This window comes from Tympanuchus pallidicinctus, unplaced genomic scaffold, assembly GCF_026119805.1.
Source record: "Tympanuchus pallidicinctus isolate F22 unplaced genomic scaffold, pur_lepc_1.0 scaffold1, whole genome shotgun sequence".
In the NCBI taxonomy this organism is placed as follows: Eukaryota; Metazoa; Chordata; class Aves; order Galliformes; family Phasianidae; genus Tympanuchus; species Tympanuchus pallidicinctus.
Genome location: NW_026294618.1, coordinates 21051649 through 21064551, shown reverse-complemented (window position 1 = coordinate 21064551; position 12903 = coordinate 21051649). Strand labels below are relative to the sequence as shown.

The 12903-nt window shown below is 34.3% G+C and overlaps 2 protein-coding genes and 1 long non-coding RNA gene across 3 annotated transcripts in view; 2 read left to right on the top strand and 1 right to left on the bottom strand.

Moving 5' to 3' along the window:
* Nucleotides 1-12903, top strand: part of CSMD1 (CUB and Sushi multiple domains 1) — a 984784-nt gene that overhangs the window by 552246 nt on the left and 419635 nt on the right. The window lies entirely within an intron of this gene.
* The window catches only part of LOC128087832 (uncharacterized), a 303478-nt gene that overhangs the window by 63164 nt on the left and 227411 nt on the right, over nt 1-12903 (bottom strand). The gene's annotated exons all lie outside the window — the stretch shown is intronic.
* On the top strand, nt 1334-8558 carry LOC128087994 (uncharacterized). The gene is made up of 3 exons (XR_008210111.1): nt 1334-2080; nt 8093-8164; nt 8486-8558. It is a non-coding gene; the product is annotated as an uncharacterized LOC128087994 (long non-coding RNA).

The following is a 12903-nucleotide window of genomic DNA, read 5'->3' as shown; positions in this document are numbered from 1 at the left end:
AGGGGAGGTACAAATTGGATATTTGGAAAAAATTATTCTAAGAAAGAGTGGTGAGGCACGATGCCCAGGGAAGTGGTGTAGTCATTGTCCTGGGAGGTGTTTGATAAATGTGTAGATATGATACTTATAGACATTCTTAAGTGGGCAGTACTGCTTGTAGGTGCATGGTTGGACTAGATGATCTCAGAAGTCTTATCCAACTTGATGATTCTGTGATTCTGAAAGTTTGTATGAGATACTGTCTGATTTATTGGACAAACTGTACAAGATCCAATAAGGTCAGAAAGTGTGAATAGAGTGAATTTTGAAATTCAGGACATGAAAAATGAATGATGAAATAATATTTTTAATTTCCACTATATTACAAGAAATAGAGTACACCTGTCACACCAGAAGCTGCATCACAAAAAAAAAAACAACCTCTTGAGAATGTTTGTGGAGGTTGTCTCGCTCCAATTTATAGGAGGGAGAGGAGGTTCTTTTATTATCTACATACCCGGCGTGAGATTAAGAAGCAACGGTTCAAATGTTGGTCCGACCAGTTTATTACAAATCTTAATCAGGGGAAATGGGGAATGGGAGAACGGACACTATTATGAATTAGGGTAATGGGGGAAGGGAAGGAGGGCGATAGAAAAGATAGAAAAGAAGAAGCAAGGAGTCTTTATAGGAAGCAAGAGGGACATAGTCACCACCATGGATCCAGCGAGGTTCGTAGTTCAGTCTTTGATCCTCAGTAGCGGTGGGTCGTCAGGCATTGTTGTCCTGTTGCCAACGATGACGACGACCATGGTGATGATGGGCCTTTTTCAATACTTCAAAGTGGTTGAGTCAGCTGTTTTTGGAGTGACAGCTCAAATCCAAAGTGGTCGAATCAGCTCTCCTTTGAGTGACAGATCAAACCCAAGGTGGTTGAGTCAGTTCTCATTGCGGTGGCAGCTTCTGGCTCTGGGATCTCAGCAGGAACCTCCTTTGTTCTTATCTTTCTGGCCTTGCCAGTAGATAAGAGGAAGCAGGGAGGCACCAACTTGCATCTTGCCTTCGCAAGATACAATGGTATCATCCCCCAGCCTTCCATTCTTAGCTGGAGCGGTTTGGCCACAGGCCAGATCTTCCGCCAGTGAACACTCCTGAGCACTCTCTTCTGCTCTTCTACAGAGCAAGCAGCTCTGGGGGAAGGGGCTTGCAAATGTTCCCAAAGTGATATCGATTATCACACGGTTAGCACCCATCAGTTGCCTCTTTGGCAAGTCACTCATGGTCTTATCACAAGAAATACCTCAGGAAGCAAGCTTTGAGCCAAAAAAAACTAAGAAGGATTCTCACAGAGGTGAGGGGTAAATCAAAATTTGAACAGTAAAAAAACAGACAGAAATATTCTCTGTAAATAAGTGAAATGCATCAAAATAAAAGAATGTGAGAACTTTTAAATTCCATTATTACAAAAAGAATGGAAGCTGAAAATGTGTAAATTTTATAAATTACATATTTTAATTTTTTATGTATTCCTACGATGAAAGTTCAATGTAGAAAGTATGTATAGTGTTTTCAGATTAGACACTTACATTATTATCTTGTCTTAGAAACTTGTCCAGTAAAGGTTTTTTTATCTTAAAATCTTATAAGGAGCGGCTGAAGGAATTGGGATTGTTTAGTCTGAAGAAGAGGAGGCTCAGGGGAAACCTTGTAGCTCTCTACAATTACTTGAAATGGGATTGTGGTGAGGTGGGGGTCAACCTCTTCTCCCTTGTAACAAGCAATAGGACTAGAGGGAACGGTATCAAAGTGTAGCAGGGGAGGTTTAGGTTGGATATTAGGAAAAATTTCTTCTCAAAAGAGTGGTCAGGAGCTGGAATAGCCTGCCTAGAGAGGTGATTGAGTCACCATCTGTATGGGAACTGCTGAGTCATGGCCTGAACCTCTGATCACCTGAGGTGAGCAATGAGTCAGCCAGAGGAGCACAGGTGAAGGCAATTCACCTGTGCTGCCGGAAGACTTATTTAAGAGCTGGCTACCAGCAGGGAAGGATCTCTTCTGGAAATCTGTTCTGCTGGAGTTTGTAAGTGAGCCCAGGATAGGGGTAAGTCTTCTATCTATTCTCTTTTTGTTATCGTTATCTGCTTTGCCACACTCCCTTGTTTATTTTGTAATTAGAACATCTTAATATTCATTGATTGTGCACCATCCCTGGAGCTGTTCAAGAAATGTTTGCATGTTGTACTGAAGGGTATGGTTTGGTGAGGAAATACTGGTGTAGGCGAATTGTTGGACTGGATGATTACGGAGATCTTTTCCAACTTTTGTGATTCTAAGATTCTAAATCCAGAGAGAAAATAAGTAATTCTTTATTCAATTGAGTTTAAGATAATTATTTAAAAACAAATGTACCATGAATCTCCCCTACTTTATTTCTGTTGTTTTTGAATTCTCTAGTCTCACGAAACTGTAGTACTGCCATGAAGTGATCATGCAACTCATTTCAACTTTTATTAAGAACTAAATGTTCACATTCACTGTTTAAAAATAGTTTACTGTCTTTAAAAGTATTCCCTTAACAGTACTCGTTCAAGTTATTTTTTTCATATAATGGATTGTGAATGAAGATTCCTGTTCACTTTCTAATCGCTCTATCTAATAATTAGTTTTAGTTCCCCCACAGTAAAATAGTGCTGGTTGTCCTTATTTTAACTGCTGATTAATTTATTTATGAAGAATACTTCAAAGATCATTGCTATCTTGGTTGTTGATTTTTTTTTTTCTATAACATTTAATTAGAGTATGCTTCTGCAAAAACATTCTTTTTATCAGATAAAACACGAAATTGTAATAGTCATATTCTGTCCTTAAGTGTTTTGTAAAGCCATCTTAATCATTTATAATGTTACAATTGTATAGACCCATTTCAGTGCTTGTTTTTAGTTATGTTATACCTCAAAATAAGTAACAAATGAGTCTTGTTTAGTAGTCTGTGTAGGTGAGGGGTTAGGGAAGCCATTGCCCAGCTTGAACTAAAGTTGGCAAGGAGTACCAAGAATAACAAACAACAAAGGCTTCTGTGGGTATTTCAACCTGAAAAGGAAAGTCAAGGAAGGTTTTTTTTAATACTGTTTATAGGAAATATATCTGCATAGCTGAAGACCTGCTAAATTTAAGCCAAAAAGCTATTAGGATAAATAAATAAAAAGGGAACATGAGAAAAATAAATGTATGTGGGAGGGATTTTAGTATGGAATTTTAGAATTTTAGTGTGGAAGCATGTACAGGAACAGACTGTGCTGTGGCAGTTTTCCAGAGTTCTCTATCAGTGTCAGTAAATTTCCACTTAACTGAGAAAAAAGTATTTCCTTAGCACTTTCCATGGAAATAGACTTTTCAATTGCTACTGCTACCTAATTATTTTCTTCTAGTTCAGTTCAGTTTAGTTTTCTGAATGGAATAAGGTCTGTAGTTCTTCATCTTACATTCCTAATTCTTTCCTAATATATGAAACATCAACATTAGTTGCTTTTGGTGAGAGGCAAGTAATATCCTTAATTAGGCTGTTATTAGATAAAATATACTGCCTGTATTTCAACATGTTGAATATTATATGAGTAAGTAAAACTATTCCAGTTCTTATAGATTGTACCAAGCTTAGCAGAGCAAGAATGGATATGAAATTGTGAGAAGATTTAAAAGAAACAGTGTTCATTATTGATAATGTTTGTAGTAAAATGACTTTAAATGCACATTGTATGTGGCTAGTTGACACTAATTTGTAGGCTCATAAAATCTTTTGAATTGAAAGGGACCTTTAAAGGTCATCTAGGCCAACTCCCCTACAATGAGCAGGGACATCTGCATCTGGATCAGGTTGTTCAGAACTTCCTCTGACCTGACTTTGAGTGTCTCTAAGGACCCGGGGGGCATCTACCAACTCTCTGGGCAACTTGTTCCTGTGCCTCACTATCCTTATAGTAGAAGACTTCTTCCTTGTATCCAGTGTATATCCCTTGCTTTTAGTTTGAAACCATTTCCCCTTGTCTTATCACAACACACCCTGCTAAAGAGTGTATCTCCTTCCTTCTTATAGATCCAATTTAGATATTGAAAGGATCATGTCTACCTCCCAGTACCCCCAAGTGTTTTTCAGCAGGGCTGTGTTCAATCCTTTCATCCCCTAGATTGCATAGATAGTGAAGGTTGCCTTAACCTGGGTGCAAAACCTTGCATTTGGATTTGTTGAACCTCATGAGATTCACCTTGGCCTGCTGCTCAAGCCTGTATAGGTCCCTCTGTATGGCCATCAATGCCACTATCAATGTCATTGATCGAGAGATTAAAGAGTACTGGTCCCAGCACTGTTCTCATTGGGACACCACTCATCACTGATCTCCATCCAGACATGGATTGGCATTTTATTCTTTGCCTGTCTGATATCTCTCCAGAGCATGAACTCAAACATAAAGCAAAAGCGATTGAAGGTATTGGTTCACACATTTGACTGGAAGTTTCATGGTGCCTGTGATACAACCAGGGCATTTCTATCAATAATAGATGGTTTTGGGTCAGTCCAGTCTGGGATTTATCTATGAGGCAGCAAAAGTCGCATTTAAATTACATCAATTGTCTTACACAGACTTCCTCTTGGCTGCATACAAACCAGAAAAACAAAAGTCTGAAATGGAAATTGGATGTATGTTTAAAACTATTGTACCCAATTGTCAAATAATGCATAAAAATATAAAAATTAGAACATTTCAAAATTGATGAATGTTTAGTGAAAGCATTTCCAGTACTTCAGCTCACTAACCATTCAGTAAGTGCTTAGGTAGAAGATAACCACAGTAACCAAGTATGAAGTAATCATATGTTAAAATAGAGATGCTATTTAGATTACATAGAATTCTTTCCTATGAATCTTCTCACTAATGAGATTGAAGAAGATAATTCTACTAGGCTTTTCTTGTGCTTTCATGTACAACTTCATAAAATTTCTTTCTCTTTGGTATTGGCAAAAATTACTCAGCCAAGCATTACATACTGTGCTACTGACAAAAATAATCTATGTGAATCATGAATTCTTTTGTGTGGCTTGTCAGCATTTCAAATCTTCTAGTGTGAATGGATGTTTGTTAAATCCCACTGTTTTCTTTTCCAAGAAGGAAAAAAAAAAAACATATTTAATGTCAAATAGAAATTCAAGTGTGAAATAAAAATGGAAATCTATTCCTCAAACTAAACTTTCTGCTTTTATTCTGTGATGAAATAAAACGTAAGTCTCTGCATATTTTGTTTTGTTTTCGTGAAATAATGATACGGTGTGAAGTATCCCTGGTATGATTTTTGTCTTTTAACTAACTGTAGCTATAAATGGAAACACTGGGATATTTGCCTTTGAAGCATTGCTGTTAAAAACACAGAAATACTTCTAGTACAAAGAGCTATACCGGTGCTCCCACCTGACTGTCTGTCTATATCACTTTAAAATGTATTATTAATAAATAAAATGCTAAATTATTTATTGCCAACTGCTCAGCTGAATTTCACCACCATATTTTTCTTTACCTGTTGACTGTAAACTGCGTGCTGTAGAAGCTAATGTAGGGAAATCTGTGTAGCTTTCTGATTCTTTAAAAACAAAATCTCTAGTGAGGCAGTATTTTAAGCAAATATCTAGTAATGCTTAATTGGGATATCTGTCAAGAAGATAGTTATGAACATATTTGAATACTGTATTATTGAATGAGATATGCACTTTCACTGACACCTGTTTTAATCGGAGAAAAGAGCATGCAAGTCAGTGAGACAATGTACACTGACTTAAAATATAATCTTAAATTTGTGGAGTTTATCTCCCAAGGCTTCAAATCTTCCATGCATTCCTGCAGAATATTTAATTTTCAATAGAAAAATACTTTTTATATATTCAGTCTCATGTAATTTATTCCAGAATTCCTTTTTAGATAGGCAAAAGAAAATGTTGTTTATTCACACCAGAAGAATACTAGGATTTCTAAAGAAAGGTTATGGCAGCCATTAATTCTTTGGAGACAGTCTGCAATATTGATAGTAAATATTGAGTTTCTGAATTGAAATTTAAATATGAATGGAACACCCCGGGACAAATGGGTGCACAAAGGCAGGCTTATCTTCAAATATATTCTCTAAAATGAAAGAAGTACCCTAGGCTAAACAAGGCACCCTAGAAATGAATCCTAGCACATAAACTGTGTAAATGAAAGTTTACTGACATTATGAAATAGAGACGATTTTCAATATATGGTGAAGTTTATAAATATTTTCTTTCTTATTCACTATAGTTATGACTCTCAATGGCATTTTAAAGAAACATTGCATTGTAGAAAAAAAAAGATTGCTTTTGTAATTCTACCTTAATATTCTAGTTTCAAAGATAATTTGAGAGAGGCTGATAAGCTACAGACAGTCCATTCCTTTGACAAGTCCTAAGCGTTCACGCTCAACCATGAAATAGCTGCATTTCTTCACTAAGCCACATTGGTTAACTACACACTCTGGTGTGACTGTGGCAAGACAGTGAAGTAGTTCTGGGACCTGAAAAATCTCAAGGTTTTTAACATTATTTCTAATAGTCAAATTATAGGTAGTCTCAAAGGAAGTATTGACAAGTCTACTTGGGCTTAGAAAATTTGCTCTAACTTTGCCACTGGCATCTGTGTGATTTTACTACTTTTTTTTTCCCTATATATTTATCTTTGTAAATTGTAAAATAAGAATGGTTTTATGTACATATGTATATATTTACTTACAGCAGTTTAGTGAAGATATGTGTTAATTTTTACTTGGGTATCAGACACCATAACAATATGGATAACACATCAATAGAAACAGAAAAAGAGAAAATGCGTAAAGGAAAGTTGTAATGGAGACAACCAGTATGTAATTCAGATGGCATAATGAATTTAAAACATGCATATTAAAACATAGGAATGTATGGTTTGGGAAGCTTCAAGTAAAAATAATACAAGATCTTCTACTGAGTTTAATAAAATGGTTGTCTCCGATGAATACATGAAATTGTACTTTTAGGTGGTTACAGTTGAGAGAGAGAAGCAATGCAAATAGAGGCAAGCACTCAGTACGTCAGCAAAACATGACAGAGGGAAACATAATATTTTAAGAAAAAGCAAATAGTATATAACTTTAATTGCATTTGGGAACAAATACAACTGTGTTGACTTCTATTTGTGGATGCCTTAATAAAACGAAAGCATATGTTTTTGACAGCTATAAACAAAAGAAGCACTTCCATTTTTACTTTTAATTTCTATATTCATTTTTTTATATTCATGTTATATTTCATATAATTTCTATATTCATTAAGATAAATGACTACAATATCATCACCCTTTTTTTTGAAAGAAGTTCTTTAAAAAAACCTCAGAATGTTCTGCTAGGTTTGGTAGTACAGCACAGTGTTCCTCTACCAGTTGCAAAAAGAAATAAAATATAAAATCACATTACCCTTACCCATTTTACATTTTAAACACAATATTTTCAAATTCTCTACTTTAATTGAAATTTGAAATATTTATACCAGGGTTTTTTTTTTTGTTGTTGTTGTTCATTTGTTTTTAGCAACTGACAGTTACCCAAGAGTAAGTTGGGATTTTTTATTATTGCGTTAGTTTACTTTCTACTTTTTTTTTTTTAAAAAAAAAGCTATAATCATACAATCAAACTTAATATGTAAACAAATGCTTTACTAGGCTTGTCTCGCATCAGTGGAAGGTTTAAACTGTTGATATATGTGTATGCTTAATGCTGCATATTAACACTCCTTTTTTAATTATTTCAAAAGTAAGCTACCTGACTGGGTACGTTATCTTCCTTTTCTTCCCTGACAAAGTACACAAGTTAATTTTTGATTCTCTTATATTAAAACAGAAGAACATTATGCAAAACTAGAGAATGTATGTTGTTCAATTTTGGTTTTATTTTTATCTCAGACACAGGTGTTTAGTTTTGTGCGGTGATGAAATTAGGCTCATCAAAATTAGTATCATTTTCCTTGTCTTTGATCATTATCATGTTGATCCTTCACTAATCTACTATTTTTCCATTTACTGAGGCGTAAAAAATATTTTCATTAAAAGAAAACTAAGTGGGCAGAAGGGGAACACCAATCTGGCAGTACTTTACAGTAAGTGGCAATGATTCAACTACAGTAGTTAACAGTGAATAGATGTGTGATTTTTCTAATAAGACGAATTAAGACATCATGTGATATATTCTTATCCTTTAATTAAAAATACAAGCAGTACTGCTCTACTGAATACAAAATTGTTCCTGTTAATTTTGTCTCTGTCAGTATTTCCATGTATCTTTTTAATTAGATTAGTAGAAAAAGAAAATGCAGAATACCGGAGATTTTAAAACACACTCAGCATATTCTAGAGAAGGGGAAAAAAAAATAATAATAGTAATGTTTCTGATATATATGGCAAACTTTCTTTTTCAATAGGACTGGAGAATTCAAGACTAAAGAAACCAGGAATCATGGATATGCTCCCAGGCATAGCCAGTATCACAGATGCACTGAAACTTCAAATGTGCATTTAAACAGTGAAGAAGTCTGAGCTTAAACTAAATGGTAACATTTTGAAGATAATTGCTGTTGTAGGAAACATTAGAAAGTGAAACAGTTAAGAAAGAAAAGACGAAGCAATTGTGTATTTACCTAATTACTAATTTTATAGGAGTCATAATTTTTGTTGCCTATGCTTAAAACTTGTCTGATGGCTGATGGAACCAAACATGCTACCCACATACAGAATTTCTTAGAACCAAATAATCACTACAGAACAATTTTTTTTTCTTTTCTGGAGAAAATGTGTATATATTTATATATGGTTTAACATTAGTATTTGTAGCTTTGATGACTAGTTTCTCCTTTGCAAAGTTATGTGGAGACATGCACTGTCATGTGTTTATATTTTCAGAGTGTCTGTTGTCTTATTTATTTTCATACATAGGTTTTAATTCATGTAATTAATTTTAAAAGAATAGAAATCTTACAGTTATTTTCTGAATTATACCAGCCATTCAAGAACATGGCATATTATTTGGTGTCAAGTGAGTTTTCAAAACTGAGACTTCTAAAAATATCAGTGTACTTGAAAGTAACCTAGGTAGTATTTAGCTAGCATGGCTGGTGCAATGCATCAGGCAAAAGGATGGTATCAAGTTAATATATATTGTGTTAAAAGCAGCTCTGTAAAGATCTGACCCTGCTACTCCTGCTTGGGAGTACTGAAGGATGGAAACAGTGACTTCTCAAATGTAACCAATCCTGGCTTTGTTCTAGGCACAACTGTGTCTATCTGACTTCTAGAACAGGACTAAACCAAGCTTTGGCCCAGAGAGCATCAATATGGCTGGTTTACTCTCTGTCTACCACATCCCAATTTAACAGTTCTATGCATGTCTAGTTTCTAATCATCCCTCATATAGTCCTCCTCCCTCCCTTTACCTCTTCAACTTGCCTCTTGCTATTTCAAATATCTTCTTTATCTCATATTTCTTTTTACAATTCTAACTTAATTATTCTACTTATTATCTGATCATCTGGGAAGTGCTGTGTGTAAGTGATACAACTGTCTCTTTCATACATGTGTGTTAAGAGCAGTCTATAGATGGAAATTAGGTTATTAGGGAGGAGCGTCACATTCCCCTATTCCATACCCGAAGCATGATGATCACGACTAACCGTAAAGACTTTGTGATGTTGAATGTAACTTAAACAGTAGCTGTGAGAGTCATGAATAGTTCAATAAATTTCAGTGTTTTTCTGCACTCCCGTGTGTTGGTTCACAGTCAAGGCTTTTTTCATGACTATCGTAGCTCCTTACCTACCTCAGGAAGGTGTAGTTAACTCATGTTTTCTTCTTGCATCATTCTACAGTGGTATAAGACATTAAAGGCATCTCAGATTTCAATTAGATATGCTTTGTGTGTACTGTGGGTGAGAATGGAAGATGGTGTCAAATGTCTTGTGTCAATTCAGGCAAAGACTTCTTATCCCAGAAGCTGAAGAAGAGATCAGACAGACAAATGTGGTTCCCATGCGACTGAATTGAAAATTCTCTCTCTGTTCCTAGTCTTTAAAGTACAACTAGGGACTAAAAGCATCAAAGCTCTCATTAGGAGAAGGTGGCATTAATATAATTATTATTTTTTTCTCCATCTGCAGAGACTACTTTTAATAATAGTATCTGCCTTATTTCCATAAAAAGGAAGATGGTGAAAGCTGTGCCTTAACATTAATTCTTGGCAAATGACAAGAGTGAGAGAATATCAAAGATATCATTTGCATTTGGAAAATAAGAGAGAGAAAAAAAAAAAAGATGGGTTTTGCAAAATGTTGTTTTGAAAATGGATGTGTTGCGCCTCATGAATCCCTAACTGAAATTGTCTTAAAATTTTACCACATATCCTACATATTGCTTAAAGTAAATTCATTATAGATAATGCTTTTTCATCCTTGTTTAGAAGATTCATAATCATTTAAAAAAGAAGAAATCACCAACTTCAACAAAATGTAGTGAATGTTAAACTTTTGAGCTTCCATGACGAAATTATTGATTACACAACACTTCAGATATAAAAACATTAAGCTGTCTGCTACAATTAAAAAGAGGTGTAATATTCCTCTAGGAATGATACTTTGAAAAAGCATTTTTCATATATGAGAATCTTCAATGACGTGAAATTACTGTAACTTCTGTTCTTGAATGGTATTTCTCTTCCTTCTGCATTCTTTAACATTTCAGTGCAGATTGAAGTACTAAAATCTTGTAATAAAATCATCAATTTTACGTGGAGGAATGAATTGTGTGATTGTGCTTGTGATGTGATTACAAAAAGTTAATACAAAAGTATTTCAATATACAAAGATCTATCCATAGTGAACCTAATAATCAGTAAAACAGTAAAATTAACAGTAAAAATGTTTCACAAACATAAAACAATAGTGTCTTAAATATCCAGCTGAAAACAATTTTTCATTCTTTAGGCATGTACTATGTATTTTAAAATTTGCCATTCTAAAGCTGATGTTTATTATCCTTTCAGGACACTGTGTTCACTGTGTTCTAAAAAGAGTTTAATTAGTCCACTTAAAAGTAAATATAGTTGCAGCACACTTTTCTTGACTATAGTACAGCTTAGGGATTTTTTTTTATTTCATCTGAAAATATCACAACAACTCATTGAAGTTCAGTTCCCTCTCTAAATTCTATAGATTGTTTTGACTTCAGTAATTAGCACACTTAAATTTAACATATTTCTGGCTTCTTTGTATGTTTTGTTTTTGGGGTTTTATTTCAGGACCTAGAAATACTGATGAAGTTTAAGTAGCATTTGCAAAGTTAAATGAAATTAAGTGAATCAATGTTTTCAAAATGTATTGAGCAGCACTATATTTAAAACTTTTTTTTTCTGTTCTTCGAAGAAAAAAAATAAAATATCTTCAGAAATGATCATCACACAAAACTAGCTCACATTTTCAGAAAAGCATCAGAATAACACAACAGTAAAATATATATTTTCAATTTGTTGTTTATTTTCTATTTGAGATTATACAATAAGCATCAGTAAAACCAATTACAAGTTGTAGTAATTTTACTGCAATTGCTTCCTTAATTTACAAAATGTCAGCCTAAGTTTTCAGTGACAATAGACAGAGTAATAATGAAGCAGCAATGATCAGAACTGTAACTATATGTATTGACTGATTTAATAAGGTTAACATCTGTTACTTTCAGCATGTTTAGCAGTAAGACATTACATATCAAGATCTTGTTGACAGTCTGAAGTTTATTTGCTAGTGAGAAATACCAACAGGAAATGTCAATGTCTTTGGCATCTGTTTCAAGTATGTAAAAGAAAGATTACAGATTATGTTATTTATCTTATAGTGCTGGGTATTACAGGAGGGTGTGGTATTTCTAAGTTGCTTCTTGATCCTATTAGATCCAGAACCAGAAAACTTCCAACATGACAAGTATGGGCCAAGATGATCTACAGTTATTTTAGCACATCATGTAATACAGCTTTTTAACATCTTTTTCTAGCAAAAACTAACAAAAAAAAAAAAAAAAAAACATTGCATTTTAAAAGGAAGTTCATTTAAGAGTAGAAGGGATTCATGCCACATAGGATCTATAACATGCATGATGTGGCCATTTCACAGTATCTTAACTCACTTCATGGTAATGCCATATGTCTTTTTGATCATCTTCTCTAGATATAATATTTTATGTATTTTGACTTGGGTGTGCTGATAGATGGGAGTGATATGATAATCTAATGAGAAGCTCTTTTTTATTTTCTAGAAGTAGATAGGAATTCCCCTAGCAAAAGGTAACTTGTATGAGTAATTACAGAGATATTTATGGATTTATGGATAAGGCTGTTCACTAGGCTCTATATTCGTATATATATTTATTCTCTACAGCTTGAAAAGGACTTGCAGTGAGGTGGGGGTCAGCCTCTTCTGTCAGGTAACAAAAACAGGACAAAAGGTCATGGCTTTAGGTTACACCAGCAGAGCTTCAGGTTGGATATGAGGAAAAGCTTCTTCTCAGAAAGAATGATGAGGCATTGGAATGGACTGTCCAGGGAGGTAGTGGAGTCACCATTCCTGGAGGTATTCAAGAAAAGAGTGGATGTGGCACTGAGAGACGTGGTAATTGAATATGCTGGTGATGAATTGACACTTGGACTAGATTATCTTAGTGGTCTTTTCCAGTCTTAATGATGCTGTTACTCTATGATTTTGTGTTTTCTGGGACAAAGAGGTACTCTTTGTTAAGTCCTGTAAATGTGATCACTGTCTATCTTTTGAAAGTAACATTCAAACAATAGAAATAGTACAATTCT